Source organism: Sinocyclocheilus grahami, unplaced genomic scaffold, assembly GCF_001515645.1.
Source record: "Sinocyclocheilus grahami isolate Dianchi unplaced genomic scaffold, SAMN03320097.WGS_v1.1 scaffold655.1, whole genome shotgun sequence".
Lineage (NCBI taxonomy): Eukaryota > Metazoa > Chordata > Actinopteri > Cypriniformes > Cyprinidae > Sinocyclocheilus > Sinocyclocheilus grahami.
In genome coordinates this window covers 199659-216146 of record NW_015505834.1, presented here as the reverse complement: position 1 = coordinate 216146, position 16488 = coordinate 199659, and the positions used below count along the sequence as shown (strand labels likewise).

Genomic DNA, 16488 nt, shown 5'->3' with positions numbered 1-16488 from the left:
CCGCTCATATGATTGTAAAGCGCTTTGGGTGTTCAGCAATACACAATATAAGCGCTAAATGCCTTATTCATTCATTCATTCAATGTTATTCAATATTTTTGGCTATTGCTTCAAATATACCCGTGCTACTTATGACTGGTTTTGTGGTCCAGGGTCACATTTGTTACAGGGGCTGTGTTTCCATTTTTGGGATTTTAGCCATTTTATTGATTTAGACTGTGAGAGTCAAGAAACATGGGTGGGTGGAAGGACGAATCGGATCAGGAAATGACCCAACCTGGATTCGAAGTCTCCCACATACACAACATGTCGAAGCACATGCTCTACCCATCAGGCCATGCCTCTGACCTTTTGTAGCAGTTTATTTCTGAATAGAACATTAGTCAAGGCTTCTCGCAGCAAAATCAGTTGTAATTTTATTTTGTGAGACATTTCCTCTATCTCGGTTCTTTAGAATGAAACAGTCTGGTTTTGCTTAATCTTTTAAGACTTCTAAATGTAAATGATTGGCTAATTTTTTGAATGTGAAAACTACTGTTGAAAATATACTGATAGCATTGGTATGTAAATGAGGTCGGCCTTATTCTAATATTCTCGTGGTCCTGACATGTCAACCGTGATGATTGATCTTTAAATGACCCTTTCGTTTTCATAACTTTATGGTTAAGCAATATTCACAAGGGTGTGAATGGCCAAACTCTGCAGATATTCAGTACAATAATCCAATTTGTGAGTGTGGTATTGCTTTTATACAACAGTTATATGTACAAGAAGTTATATCACATATTTTTTAATCCGCCAATAAAAATAGTTCCAAATAACAATTACAAATTAAATAAAGAATCATTTAAATCATCAAGCAAAAAAAAAAAAAAAGGAACAAAGTGAGCGGCGCAAAAGCAGTTTCACATTTCCACTCAAAGCGTTTTTTTAATCAGTCCATACCAGCAGCACTCCAAGATTTTCATTTTTCATTCCAATCACCGGGGAGCGAAACCAGTAATGAGTGATCCTGCAAATATTCTTTCAACAGTCTTTCGCAAACTTTCAAAAAACCCCCTCTTTGCTCAAGGAAAAAAATCCCACAACTCCACACGCTGCTCAGCCAATCGAATTGGAGGACCAGAACTAATTATTTTATAATATTGTTTTTTTCTGATTTAGAATTTCTTATGTGCTTTTGGTTTTACCACTGAAGCTTTGGTGTTTACAACTGTACAGTTTGGTATTAGTTAATAGAGGGATATCGTTTGCTTACATTGATTTAACTAGTGCTGTTATTGTTAACTTACGGAGCTGTGCACATGACATGCAGGAAGAAAAAAAAAGTCAATCTTGTGTACGATTTACTAATTCGTTCCCTCGTTTTACTAAATTGTTTGTACGTTTTACTAATTCGTTCCCTCGTTTACTAAATTGTTTGTACGATTTACTAATTCGTTCCCTCGTTTACTAAATTGTTTGTACGATTTACTAATTCGTTCCCTCGTTTACTAAATTGTTTGTACGATTTACTAATTCGTTCCCTCGTTTACTAAATTGTTTGTACGATTTACTAATTCGTTCCCTCGTTTACTAAATTGTTTGTACGATTTACTAATTCGTTCCCTCGTTTACTAAATTGTTTGTACGATTTACTAATTCGTTCCCTCGTTTACTAAATTGTTTGTACGATTTACTAATTCGTTCCCTCGTTTACTAAATTGTTTGTACGATTTACTAATTCGTTCCCTCGTTTACTAAATTGTTTGTACGATTTACTAATTCGTTCCCTCGTTTACTAAATTGTTTGTACGATTTACTAATTCGTTCCCTCGTTTACTAAATTGTTTGTACGATTTACTAATTCGTTCCCTCGTTTACTAAATTGTTTGTACGATTTACTAATTCGTTCCCTCGTTTACTAAATTGTTTGTACGATTTACTAATTCGTTCCCTCGTTTACTAAATTGTTTGTACGATTTACTAATTCGTTCCCTCGTTTACTAAATTGTTTGTACGATTTACTAATTCGTTCCCTCGTTTACTAAATTGTTTGTACGATTTACTAATTCGTTCCCTCGTTTACTAAATTGTTTGTACGATTTACTAATTCGTTCCCTCGTTTACTAAATTGTTTGTACGATTTACTAATTCGTTCCCTCGTTTACTAAATTGTTTGTACGATTTACTAATTCGTTCCCTCGTTTACTAAATTGTTTGTACGATTTACTAATTCGTTCCCTCGTTTACTAAATTGTTTGTACGATTTACTAATTCGTTCCCTCGTTTACTAAATTGTTTGTACGATTTACTAATTCGTTCCCTCGTTTACTAAATTGTTTGTACGATTTACTAATTCGTTCCCTCGTTTACTAAATTGTTTGTACGATTTACTAATTCGTTCCCTCGTTTACTAAATTGTTTGTACGATTTACTAATTCGTTCCCTCGTTTACTAAATTGTTTGTACGATTTACTAATTCGTTCCCTCGTTTACTAAATTGTTTGTACGATTTACTAATTCGTTCCCTCGTTTACTAAATTGTTTGTACGATTTACTAATTCGTTCCCTCGTTTACTAAATTGTTTGTACGATTTACTAATTCGTTCCCTCGTTTACTAAATTGTTTGTACGATTTACTAATTCGTTCCCTCGTTTACTAAATTGTTTGTACGATTTACTAATTCGTTCCCTCGTTTACTAAATTGTTTGTACGATTTACTAATTCGTTCCCTCGTTTACTAAATTGTTTGTACGATTTACTAATTCGTTCCCTCGTTTACTAAATTGTTTGTACGATTTACTAATTCGTTCCCTCGTTTACTAAATTGTTTGTACGATTTACTAATTCGTTCCCTCGTTTACTAAATTGTTTGTACGATTTACTAATTCGTTCCCTCGTTTACTAAATTGTTTGTACGATTTACTAATTCGTTCCCTCGTTTACTAAATTGTTTGTACGATTTACTAATTCGTTCCCTCGTTTACTAAATTGTTTGTACGATTTACTAATTCGCTCCCTCGTTTTACTAAATTGTTTGTACGATTTACTAATTCATTCCCTCGTTTACTAAATTGTTTGTATGTTTTAATAATTAATTCCCTCGGTTTACTAAATTGTTTGTACGTTTTAATAATTCGTTTGTTTTAATAATTCATTCCCTCGGTTTACTAAATTGTTTGTACGTTTTAATAATTCGTTCCCTCGGTTTACTAAATTGTTTGTACGATTTACTAATTCGATTTACTAACTTCCTGTCCACATTCTCATAAACCAATGTAGATTCCATGGAAAGCTGCAAGGCTTTTGAGAATGTCTCTATTTCATTCCCAACTCAAAATTAAACCCAATTAAAGTGTCTGCAACAGTTTTATGAGAATGCGGACAGGAAGCAGAACAAATTATTTTGTTCACATGATTTGCTTAAAACGAGGGAACATATTATTATATCAAGCACATGATTTACTTAAACAGAGCAAACAAATTAGTCAATCGCACAATTTATGATTTTTTTTCCTGCATGTCATCTGCGGGCCTCCGTATTAACTAAAACTTTAAAAAAATATTTTTTATTAATTAAAAAAACAAAAATAAAATATAAATATTAGATGGAAACTGATGGAGCAGGAATAAAATAAGTTTAATTTGAAGTACTTAAATCACTAAAACTTAAACAAAATCACCAAAACATAACCTAAAATTAAAAAATTATTAAAATAACAACTAATTAAAAAAATATTAATAAATACTATAAAACGGTATAAATAATATTAAAACAACACTGGGTTATACAACTTTTGAATTGCCCAAATAGTTTTTTTTAAACAAGTAAACCAAACATAAAATGTCAAAATTCTGCACATTCTTTATCGTTTAGCACAAGAACTCCAACACGGTCACAAAAAAGCTCTAAAATTAGAAACCGACAAGAAGACAATTACGACGGTATTCCCTGAGCTGTAATTACCTTGCACAGGAAATGCAACACAAATGGAGACATTTCCTCTTGAGGTTGGCTATCTGAAGGCAGCATCACGTGCCAGCCATCTTATAGCTGAATAGATTGTACTCTTGATCCGCCCCCCTCGCAGACAATTTGCAGCTAATGGATGCATTTGTAAGCTTGTTAGACATCGTCCTCAAGGAATTGATGCGCTGCTGAAATTTCCCTTCTGCACTGAAAACAGTCCTTTAATGCGCCACAGGGGCTTTTGATTGGTTTTGTGTACTCGTCACACAGGTCCGTGTCATTAACTCACAGATAATCTCACCATCCGAGTATGGCGGGGAAATAAGAATTCCGTTTTGGAATACATTTGAATTTATTCCCTTTTTTGGTAATATCGCTTAATCATGGTTGGTTTTACAGGTTTGAATTGGATACTGCAAAATATTTACATCCAAATTTGGCATAAGAAGTGGTTTTTAGGGTGTTTTGGGTGGTTTCTCATATTTGTTCAGATTCCCACTTGTCATTTTGACTGAAAATGTGATATTCGTGTGTTTCAGTGGGCATCTGGAGAGCCTCCTGTTTCCGCCTCCTCGTGTTGCTTTACTACCATGAGCAGTTCCACTCCATCCACAGGTACTGTCTGTTCCTCAACATCACTTCCATTTTTAGAGATGATTTGACTTGGCCTTTTTGTTGAGTTATTCATGCGAGGTATTACGTTCAGTTTCAAATTTAAAGACCACATGAAATAAACATCAGTGTTCGCAATTGATGCCAAATGTGTTTTCATAATGCTTCATTAAAATTGAATAACTTTCCCCACCTCTGACATGACTTTGCTTTTCTGCTAATGTAACCAAGGGTGTACAAATGAGACAAAATAATACTTTATTCTGATTGGTTACAGCATTGAGCACTAATGACGTTCCAGCCAATTGATTTCCTACATATAGCGGCTGTGCTAGTTGACTCATATCACTTACATACTAAAATTATTTGAACTCAAATCAATATTTCATGTCCATTTATTTATTTTCTATGTGAGTAATAAGCTGGATAATGTACACTACAATCAGCCGCTCATTATCACACAAACCTCCGTTTTGCCTTGGGGTCCTGATTAGCATGCAGAGGTTTATTTTGCGATAATGACAAACAGACTGTAAATTATCCCTTATGTTTTAGCCAGGTGTGTTATGAATATGAATTTTGATACGTTCGGAAATCTTACAAAAGTAAAAAGGTAATGAAGTTTTAGCAAACGCTGTTTCATGTCGACATTCTTCATACTTTTTCATGTAAAGTGTAAATCAGCCTATTCAAACTTTTTGCAAACAGATGAATTTGCGACAGTTGGTTCGATGTAAAAAATAATAGTAATAATCATAATATCTTAAGTCTAAAGTTAAATTCAGGCAATGTTATGGACAGCGGCTTCTAAAAATCATACTGGCACAAAATGTATTATAAAAAGAAATTGTAATTGCTTTTTAACAGCACTGAAAACGAACCCTTCAGTGATCAGTGTGCGGTGGTGAAATGGTTGGTGAGTGTATTAGCTGTTATTTGAGCATCTGAATGGAGATAAAATGGAGGGCAGCGAGAAATGACCCCATCTTCTTTCTCTCGCTCACTCATCCTCCCCCTGGTAAACAATAATCCTTAATATGTTGTTGTGCTTTGGAAGGGGAAACAGCGTCTCTATTATTTTGGGAGTTTAAAGTGGGATAGCCTCCGGACAGCTTCTATATTTTGATATTTTCTGCTTCTCATAAAAGCAGCACAGTGCGTGCTTTTAGACGTGCTTGGCATTTTAGTGATCTGGCGAAATAATTGCAAAATGACGGCTTTAAATGTGGTCTAGCGTTGAATGGCTGGAATGATTTGCGGATGCATGTTGTGCTGAAACGAATGCAAAAAGAAACAGAGACGCTAGTATTGTTTTGAAGATCAAGGTTTGCACTTCTCTGTGAAGTATTGCCGTTTCTGGCATTTCCCATGAATCATTGCATTTCCTTGGTGTAGTCGTGGTATAGTCGATCTTTTTTTGGTTTATCGTTTGATTTTGAGACTGAATCGCCAAAGCCAGAAGGCAGAATTAGAGTGCGAGAAAGTATTCTGTAGGATTTAATGTTTTGAATACCTAGGTTTTGTCTGGTTAAATGCCATTGTTTTTAGATTAAATATATGATACGTATAAATATTCTTTCTATTCATTATGTAATGTTTTATACATTTTAAAATTATACAATACAATTATTTATACTTTTTAAAATACATTTGTTTATTATAAATAAATCAATAAATATTTGTATAACTTATTTTTAACATTATAAATCATATGGCCTTTAGGCACACTATTAAAGTTGTACCAAAATGTATGATTAAAAAAAAAACAAGAATGAAGCTCCACCCCTAAACAGTGTACAAAACATATGAATGAGATTGGTGATAATTCATAAAAATTCACCAAGATGTAAAGTAGTTATGAATTGCCATGAGAGTGTGCTGGAACTTTCCTTTGTCAATTTCAAAATCTACTGCCAGCCTTGTCCATGGATAATGCACTTTTTTCTCTTTTCAAATATTATTTTGTGTTTTATTTTTGTGATTTATTACCAGCCTAAGGTGGTTTACTGGTCTTATCCGGTTTATCTGGTCAAAACAGTCCTGCCTAACCAGCTTTGTCAGGCTTGGAGATCAGCTAACCACCTTAGGTTACACTGTTTTCTTGTGTAAGGTCAGCCGTTAAAAACCCTGTATCTGTCAACCGTTAATCAGAAATATCCTGTCATTAGCATTTAGCCCAATTTGTTCTGACACTGAATTCTACATTGAATTGAATTTGACCCTTATATTTTTCTCTGTAATGGAGTCAGCAGTATCATTGTTTGGGTTTCTTGACGCGAAACGGCCTTCTCAGTGCAACGTGGTTGTTGCTACGCAAAACTGGAGCCGTAACAAAGCTGACCATGAGTCTTTGTGCTGATAGCCCAATCTAGCTATCTTACATCAAGTTAAGTATAGTCCCTGCTGTTTAAAGCTGATGAAAATAGTTTTAAATAATTGTTTTCATTAATAAAATGGTAATAATTTAACTAGAAGGTGTCTTTACTCTTGCCTGAACACTTTTGATTAAAACCATGCTGTTCAATGAAAAGCTAATCATGCTCATACAGCAAAAATATATTTTTTAAAAATATTTTTCAAAATACAAAAACAAAACATGTATTTGCTCAAATATAGTTCAAAATATATTTACGTAAATATGTTTTTATTGTATATTTTTGAAAATGTATTTAAAAAATATACATTTTTTTAAAGCATTTAAAAATATTTTCTTCTATATATTTCTGTCCAAGAAAATGCATTAACGTCACATTTGAAGCAAAATTAGTTGTCTAACGTGTGAATATACATATATTGATATATTTCAAGAAACATATACTTTACAATGTTACAAAAATATTTTTATATAATATATGCATATAAATATATACAATAAAATAAAAACATTATTAAATCATTATAAATCTAGTTTTGATCTCTAATAGGCTATCCACATTTGCATTTAGCCTGTATTTTCTTGTTTTTAGCCTATATCTGTATGTATTTTCTTGCTTCTGATACAGTTTGAAATATATTTTGATATATGAATATATTGTCTATTTTAAAATATATTTAATTGAACTTCACTGTTTACAACATATAGCCATATAGGTGGGAGGATGTTTTCTGTCATTATGCGAAAATAAAATGCTAGTCCTTTACACTTTTCGGGAAGCTACTTGGAAGCTGTTAACTAGCCATCCATAAATTAAAGCAGCTAAACTATAGTCTATATATACACTTAAAAGATTCAGATCATCAAACAAATTTTAATATTACACAAAGATAATGCAAGTAAATGAAAAATGCAGTTTTGAAATTATGATTTCTTTTATTAAGGGAAAAAAGCTGTCCAAACCGGCCCACTCTTCTTTGCAGAATTGTTTTAATTCAGCCACATTGGAAAACCTTTTCACACCACTGTATATACACACACACACACACTAAAATTAAATTAGACTTTGGAAGTGTACTCCATTTGATAGCATTGATGGCTGTGCTGTCCATTGGCTGCGCTGTTTCCCTCCAGAAGTTGCCCAGCTAATAGGGAATATTCTTAGAATGTTCTGGCAAGGTTCTCCAGTGATGTTGATAGAACATTCATAATAAAACCAAATGTTCCCATCGATGTTGCCTTTAACGTTCACATAAATGAGAAAAAAAAAATTTTTACCATTAAAAAAACTAGATGTTTTCAGAGAACTTTCCGGAATTTATTTTTTTTATCATAACGTCTTAACAATAGCAAAACATTCTTGGAACATATTTTTGTTGCTGGGTATGAGTGATAAAATGTCTTTGTACTTGTTTAAACTAGTCGTTCAAATCTCATAACCGCCTCACACCAGCACTCGTCAACATAGCCGACTATTTCTATTTTTGTTGCATCTCTAGTAGTTGTGTTGTTTCTTAAGGTTTTGATTGTTTAATTACTCTACTAAACAAAGTTTAGTTTGTTAGTCTAGTTAGTTGAGTTTAGTTTATCCCAACCCTGATCCTGCAGTCACTGCTTTTTCCTACGGCTGTAGTTTATGAACTCCTGCACATCAGAGCCCGCGATCTGAAAAGCATGTAGGACCGGATCCTTTTTCCCATGTGAAGCAAACCTTGTGTTCCGGCACATCAAGCATATGAGAGCCCAAAGGCTCGGAGTCGTTCCACCTTGGCAAACACATGCACACTTGATTGCTGTCTACTGGGACAACTCTGCCAGAACAATACAAGAGCATTTCTGCCCTGTCAAACCTGACATACTCCCTCTTGCTCCAGGCAAAGTTGACAGTACAGCCCATAACCATGAGTTAAAGCTGATCAGACATGTTTGACTGGGCTTTGGGTGTGTGTGTGCAAGTGTGTAACCAGCCTTTATCAAACTGAACTCTACTCTGTTCTTACTCTTAGCACGTGATGGATCATAAACGTTCTGAATTTTCATTGGGAGTGGTTGTGACAAAGCGACAGGCAGGTGGAACGGCGCAAAGGTAACGCTTGCGGTGAAGCACGGCATTCCAGGAATGTCAGATATGGGAATTGTTGATGGGAAGTCACAGAGAGCTCGGTTGCGAACAGCATTCCATGAATTCTGTGGTGTCCTAGCAACAGTTTTACTGTAGTGGGATTCACTGAATTAACAGTGACAGCAAGGAAAAGATTCTTCTCTAGACTCTTGGGTGATGCATAGACGAATATCATGGAAAACGGATGCTTTCTGCAAACAGATAATGCTGCGCTGGAGAAATCCTGCCATTTGCTGAACAACTTCCTCATGCTGTTTTGGCTTTGTTTGTTGCGCAAACAGAGTTTAATGTTTGTCTAGAGTTGTTTGTATATTGTAATGACACCTCTTCAGGCAAACTAAAACGTAAATTTATCCTTATTCTAACTCTAGTAATAGCAAGTTTGGACCGATTTTAACCAGTCTCATATAACAGAATGTGAAAAGAAATGTACAATGACGCTTGCAGTTGCAATGGCATTGGGTCGAGACCATGGCTTAGTGGTTAGCATATGCGCCCTGCTTGCAACATTCAACCTCATTTTCTGTCATCTTCTTGATACTGTTTTGTGAATTTAAAAATTGGCAAAAGATTAAAAACAAATATTGTCATCAAGCCCTGTATTTATTATGAACATTTTAGAAGTATATTGTAGCTATACTTCTGTACGCTACAATCAAAAAATTTGGGATCGATAACTCTTATGATCACCAGGCATGTATTTAATAAAATTCCAATGAAACAGTAATATTGTTAAATATTACTAAAAACACACCTCTTCCATCTTCATTTGACCCTCTAACTCTAGCACTCTCTATTCTAATTCTATTTGATCTATTTATTTTCTTTTTTATTTAAAAAACCACTTGACCCTCTAACACTTGCACTCTATTCTTTTTCTATTATTTCTAATTGTTTTCTTTTTATTTATTATTAAAAATGTCCCACTAACAATAGCATTCTCTATTCTTTTTCTATTCTTTTGACTTGACTTGGCTTTGATTGCTTCTATTGTCCTCATTTGTAAGTCACTTTGGATAAAAATATAAATGTTTTATATTTAAATTTTCAGAAATCAATCTAATATCTAATATCTAAAAAGTGTTAATTTCTTTCAATCAATGAATCAGTCAATCAAATAAATAATACAAATATAGATAATTACAATAAGTTTTATTTATGTAATTTTAAATGTTATTTTCAATTCTTGTTTAAAAACACTGATTTAGCAAAGTTTGCAAATGAGACTTATTTAAAATGTTGGTCATAGCCTACTTTACTTTGGGGACCAATTCTCCCTATTAACTATTAACTACAAATTTGCCTCAAATTATTTAGTTACGGTATTTGTTAAGTTTAGGTGTGGAATTGGTCATGCAGAATAAGGCATTAATATGTGCTTTATAAACACCAATATGCTAGTAATATAATATGCATGCTAATAAGCAACTAGTTAATAGAGAAAATTGGTCCTTAAACTATTAGTGTTACCAAAATTTTGGCATGCTTAATTAATGTAGGAAATGTATGTCTTTTTTCACAATCCATCCTGTGCATTGAGTTCACATATGGCCAATGAATTTCAAAGATCCTTTTTGACTCATTTCCGCTTGAAAACCCTGCGGCATTTTCAATCCAGGGATGGTTCCTCTAATCACATTAAACACACAATAAGATTTGTTAACGGCACAATGAGATGAATCGCCTTGGTGAAGCCAGATGCCTTGATAGGTCATGTGTATGGTCACCATGGTAACACAGGGTCATTGGAAAAGTGGGCCAATCATCCTTCTGTTCTCCTAGTGGCTGCTATGTGGCGAGATGCCTGTCTCTAGGACACATAAGAGTCTCATCCATGCATCATAAACAAATCCCTAGATGCAGTAAAGGTTCAGGTATAATAATGCAAAATGTATCCAAGATTGTGCAAATAATTGTCTTTAGGATGTGCTAACATTTCATAATTGAGCTTATTCAAACTTGCACATTTTATGTTCCTAATGAGCCTCCAGGGAAGAAAACTGCAGACTAAGTGCTATTCAACAGCAGTTTATAGCTATTATATTCTAAAAAAAAAATGCTTTTTTTCTTTCAGCACATTGTGTTCATGCGTCCTTTTCTGCAGTATGGGAAAATATCATGAATGCAATCGTTTCTTTTCTCAGTTTGTTTGCTCTCTGCATGTGGTAGGCTACTGCCTCAGCCTGCATTGCGTTATTCCAGTGGAGGTTTTGTTTTGATGCCTATTTAATCAGACCCATGTTCTGTGTGTTAACATTAGATGTCTTGCAGATGCACGCTTGTTTTTCATTATCCCTATCTCTATCAACTGAATCTAGATGCAGGGTCTGGACTAAGACAGACCTCATTAGTATTAAATAAGGGTTTGTATTTGTAGCCGTCAGACTAGGCAGGACATAATTGGAACTAACTATATTTTATCTGCTTGTAGAACTGGCAGTTCAGGAATAAGTATGCATATACACGAGTAAACATGGTATACAAGCAAACATATTTTTTTAATCAAAATGCTATATATTTTTAAGTACATTTTTATTATGTTGTGGAAGAATCCAAAACTTATCATGGTTTTGAATGCCTTAAACATTTGCTGACACCAGCTTGCAGACAGACACCAGAAGGCCGTCACTCATTATCATAACTCCCATAGGACAACATGTTGTTTGGAGCCTGTTGCTTTGATAAGGTTTGTTACTTGTTATAAATCCCATTTCCATTTTGAGGTGAATTTCACTAGATCCCCTTGGCAATGATTCATTTGAACAGCTCAAAAGCACACACTACAATGATTTGACTCTTATTGGTTGTCTAGTCACATGGATACTTCTCCTTTTAGTGTCAATGTTGCATTATAAATGACAAGTAGTCTGTTAGTGCAAGTCTGTAGCGGTGGGAAAAGAAGAAAAAGGCTATTGAGAGCAGATGAATCCTCAAGATGTGTGAGGGGTGGGAAGGTACAGGCTGGTAGAGAAGGGACTTGGTTATAAGATATGATATGGGTCTGTGTTGGGCTGTGAGGGGAGCGATGGGATCACTGTGTTGGGCTGTGAGAGCTGACATGGGATTACTGTGTTGGGCTAAGAGGGGAGAGTCTAGCTTACGGGGCTGGGCTGTGAATGAAGGGCCTAGAGCTCTGGACTAGGAAGGAGGGATGGGATCACTGTTAGTGGTGAGTCTAGATCACTGTGCTGGGCTGTGAGGGGAGGGTCTAGATCACTGAACTGGGAGAGATGGGATCACTGTTAGTGGTGAATCTAGATCACTGTGCTGGGCTGTGACAGGAGGGTCTAGATCTCTGGACTAGGAGGGAGGGATGGGATCACTGTTAGCGGTGAGTCTAGATCACTGTGCTGGGCTGTGAGGGGCGGGTCTAGATCACTGGACTAGGAGGGAGGGATGGGATCACTGTTAGTGGTGAGTCTTGGCGCTTTTCCACTGCGTGGTATGACTCGGCTCGGCACGGCTCAGTACGGTACGGCACGGCTCGGTTCTATTGCCGCGACTCCTAAAAAACGTTTTCATTCCGCGTCGCCCCATCAAGCTCTAGCTGGATCCGCTCCTCTGCTATCAACGAGAGGAACGTCTGTACTTCCTCAACAGGGGGAACAGCCACTTTTTGGTTGTTAAAAAAAGGTGCGCCCGTTCAAAACAGTTGCGTTCGATCCTTCGCTGGCTGTGCTGATTTAAATCTAGCGGTTCTTTTGTGTTTGTGTCGCAAGTTCATTGATGCAGGTAGTGATTATTCTCTCTGGCCAATCCGTGATCAGCAGAGTTTACACGTCACGTTTTGGTAACGGTACGGTTCACTTGGAACCCCAACCGAGGTGGTACTAAAAAAAGTACCAGGTACCAGGTACTGTACCCAGTGGAAAACCCCCCAAAAAGTGAACCGTACCGAGCCGTACCGTGCCATACCATGCAGTGGAAAAGCACCATAAGTCACTGTGCTGAGCTGTGACAGGAGGGTCTAGATCTATGGTCTAGGATAGAGGGATGGATCACTGTTAGTGGTGAGCCTAGATCACTGTGCTGGGCTGTGACAGGAGGGTCTAGGTCTCTGGACTAGGAGGGAGGGATGGGATCACTGTACTGGCTGTGAGGGGAGGGTCTAGATCGGTTGGTTGTGAGGGGTGAGATGTGATCACTGTTGGGCTGTGAGGGTTAGGTCTAGATCTCTGGACTGGGAGGGAGGGATTGGATCACTGTGCTGGGCTGTGACAGGAGGGTCTAGATTGTTGGACTAGGAGGGATGAATGAGATCACTGTGTTGGGCTGTGGGGGGTGGGTCTAGATCACTGGGCATTGAGGGAGGGATTTGATCACTGTGCTGAGCTGTGAGGGGAGGGTCTAGATTTCTGGACTGGAAGGGAGAGATTGGATCACTGTGCTGGGCTGTGAGAGGAGGGTCTAGATTTCTGGACTGGAAGGGAGAGATTGGATCACTGTGCTGGGCTGTGAGAGGAGGGTCTAGATTTCTGGACTGGAAGGGAGAGATTGGATCACTGTGCTGGGCTGTGAGAGGAGGGTCTAGATTTCTGGACTGGAAGGGAGGGATTGGATCACTGTGCTGGGCTGTGAGGAGCCAGATCACTAGGCTGTAAGGGGAGGGTCTGGATCACTGTATTGAGCATGTTCATTTTTTCAAATGTGTCTGTATGTCCTGCTGATGGCAGCACTTTCTTTTGTGCACTGCTGTTTCTCTGTGCCTCCTCTCGTCGACAGGCTTAACTTTGGAAAGAGAGAGTGCAATAGTGCATGAGAGAGAGAGCTCACTTTCACTTGTCCTTGTGGACTACTGCATTCATCATGGAGAAATTGGTACCATTTCTACCTAACATACACACATACAAACTGAGGAACATTTAACCCATATTTGAATGTATCTGAATAAGTTTTCCCTGTATTACAGTAATAGAGCCTTTAAGTTCATTGCTCATGCATGACCTACCAATAACCAGACAAATACATAATAGGAGAGTCTAACAATGCAGCAATTTCTGCACTTCTTTTGTTTCGCTTCTGCAATTACTTCAGGGTGAAGTGTGCAACTTTCCAGTGCTAAAATGCTTTCTCCTAACCAAGTTTAATGTTCAGAGACAATTTGAAGGAAAACATTAGAATGTAGACTTCTGTCATTGTCTGGTCTGGTGTGATTTTTGGGGCAGGACTAGCTGTTTGGCTAATAATGGGAATTTAGGCCAAATGACCACAAGTCTGCCCACTGTAGGTTGTAATGTGTCTTGGTAAAAAAAAAAAAAAGTATAATACATTCTACCATCTTTTCATTTTGCACCTGACACTGAGACTGATACCGATTGCTTTGATGCTGTTATCGGCAATCAGACGAGCACAAGCAGCACAAGAGCTTGAAAGAAAGCTGCAAGTGATGAAAGCTGGGGCAGGCACTCTGCCACGGTCTGTCTCTGTTAAACCTGTCACCAGCCTGTGATGTGCCCCTGGACATAGCCAAGTGCCAAATGCCCCACAATGGGTGCCATTTGGAGTCTTGACAGGCTACAGAGGCCTGCTTAATCCTGTAAGAGGCTTGTCGCATTGTTTCGAGGGGAAGCTTCAGAGATGCTGCCCACCACTATCGTATTGTCTGTTTTATGTTTCTGCCCATGTCTGTTTGTCTGGTGTTTCTTAACCTTCATTGAGGGTCCTTTGTGAGGCCAAAACATTGCAAAATATTTTGTAACCGTGACCTTTTTGGTGTCAGTCAGTCAATAATAATAGTGTTTGGTGTCTTGCTTTTGTAATATCCATGTACATCAATGCCAGTTTTGGCATTTGGAAAACTGGTCAAATTAAAAAATGCTAATCTGTCTCTTTCTTTTTCCTTTTTGGCAGCTAATGGCACTGATGATAAAACGTATAAAGGAGAACGATCTCCTTGTGACCCCTCCCGTGTCCTCCACATCCGCAGAGTTCCCATCGAAGTGTCCGAGGCAGAGGTCATCTCACTAGGAGTCCCTTTCGGCAAAGTCACCAACCTGTTGATGCTTAAAGGGAAAAACCAAGTAGGTGCTCCATTAACCTGCAAACACATCTCTGCCCTTTCTTTCAGCTCTGTAAGCATTTTGCAGCATGACTATTGGAACCTCAGGCATTTAAGAAACACTGATGGGTTTGAAATTTGCCTTTTGAGATTCTCAAACCTCACCTTATATGCTTTCATGTGGGTTTAGCAGTGGAATTTCCGGATTAAACGGCATGAATAAGATCAGAGAAAACCAGCATACATATTCCCACTGTTAAAACTCTGTGTAGTTCATCACAGTGTAACTAACATGATTTAGGAAATGTAGGCCTAAATGTAGGTTTCCTCTGTGCGGACAATGGTGTGACAATACCATTGTTTCAGGCATTGTCTTGGACATAAAAAATTAAAGGGGTCATATGATGCTGCTAAAAAGAACATTATTTTGTGTATTTGGTGTAATGAAATGTGTTTATGTGGTTTAAGGTTAAAAAAACACATTATTTTCCACATACTGTACATTATTGTTTCTCCTCTATGCCCCGCCTTTCTGAAACGTGTCGATTTTTACAAAGCTCATCGGTCTGAAAAAGCGAGGTGTGCTGTGATTGGCCAGCTATCCAATGCGTTGTGATTGGCCGAATACCTCAAGCGCGTGACGGAAATGTTACGCCCCTTACCATATTGTGAAGAGGCCCTGTCAGGCCGGAGCGATGATTCAAAAACATTAAAAACCCATTATAAACGAGGCATTCGTTGCATCCAGTGGGGACATAATTATGGATTATAATGACTTATACTGTCTTTTTACGCATTGCATTGCATCGTGCCGCGTAAACATAAAACCATGTCTGCATTTGTGATCGAAGAAATGACAAACACTCTTCATTAAAGCTATTAATAATACTCACTCCTAATAAACCGCACAAATTATTACCACAAAAATCAGTCTGAATGAACAATATAATAGCATTAATGGAAAGACTATTTAAAAAAAAGTAAGTAAACAACTCACACAACACTTAGATATAACTACTTTGTTATGTCAAAATAAGACTTAAAATTGCATAAAAACATGATTTGTGGGTTTTAAGTTTTAAGTGAATTATCAGCTTGGAGACATTTAAAGTAAACCTCTGTGTCTATAACCAATAGGCTATTTACAGAGCTTTGATGACTGATGTTAAATTAAAAAAATATTCAAAAGTTAACTATTAAAAAGAATAACTGAACATAAGTTCACAAATAAAATATATGTGACCCTGGACCATGGTATTTGTCGTAAGTAGCACGGGTATATTTGTAGTAATAGCCAACAATACATTGTGTGGGTCAAAATTATTGATTTTTCTATAGTTAGTATATATATATATATACACTGTTTTCAATAGTGTTTGATATATTGACTATTCATAAGTGGAAAGTAAAGGATTCCTTACACCTTCAA

General features: G+C 36.8%; 1 long non-coding RNA gene across 1 annotated transcript in view; it reads left to right on the top strand.

Annotated features, from left to right (window-relative positions):
• LOC107558692 (uncharacterized) overlaps positions 1–15079 on the top strand; it is a 26322-nt gene extending 11243 nt beyond the window's left edge. Inside the window, exons 2-3 of the long non-coding RNA XR_001605517.1 lie at positions 4493–4568; positions 14912–15079. This is a non-coding gene — a long non-coding RNA (uncharacterized lncRNA). The remainder of the gene's footprint in view (positions 1–4492; positions 4569–14911) is intronic.
• Positions 15080–16488: the final 1409 nt, after the last annotated feature.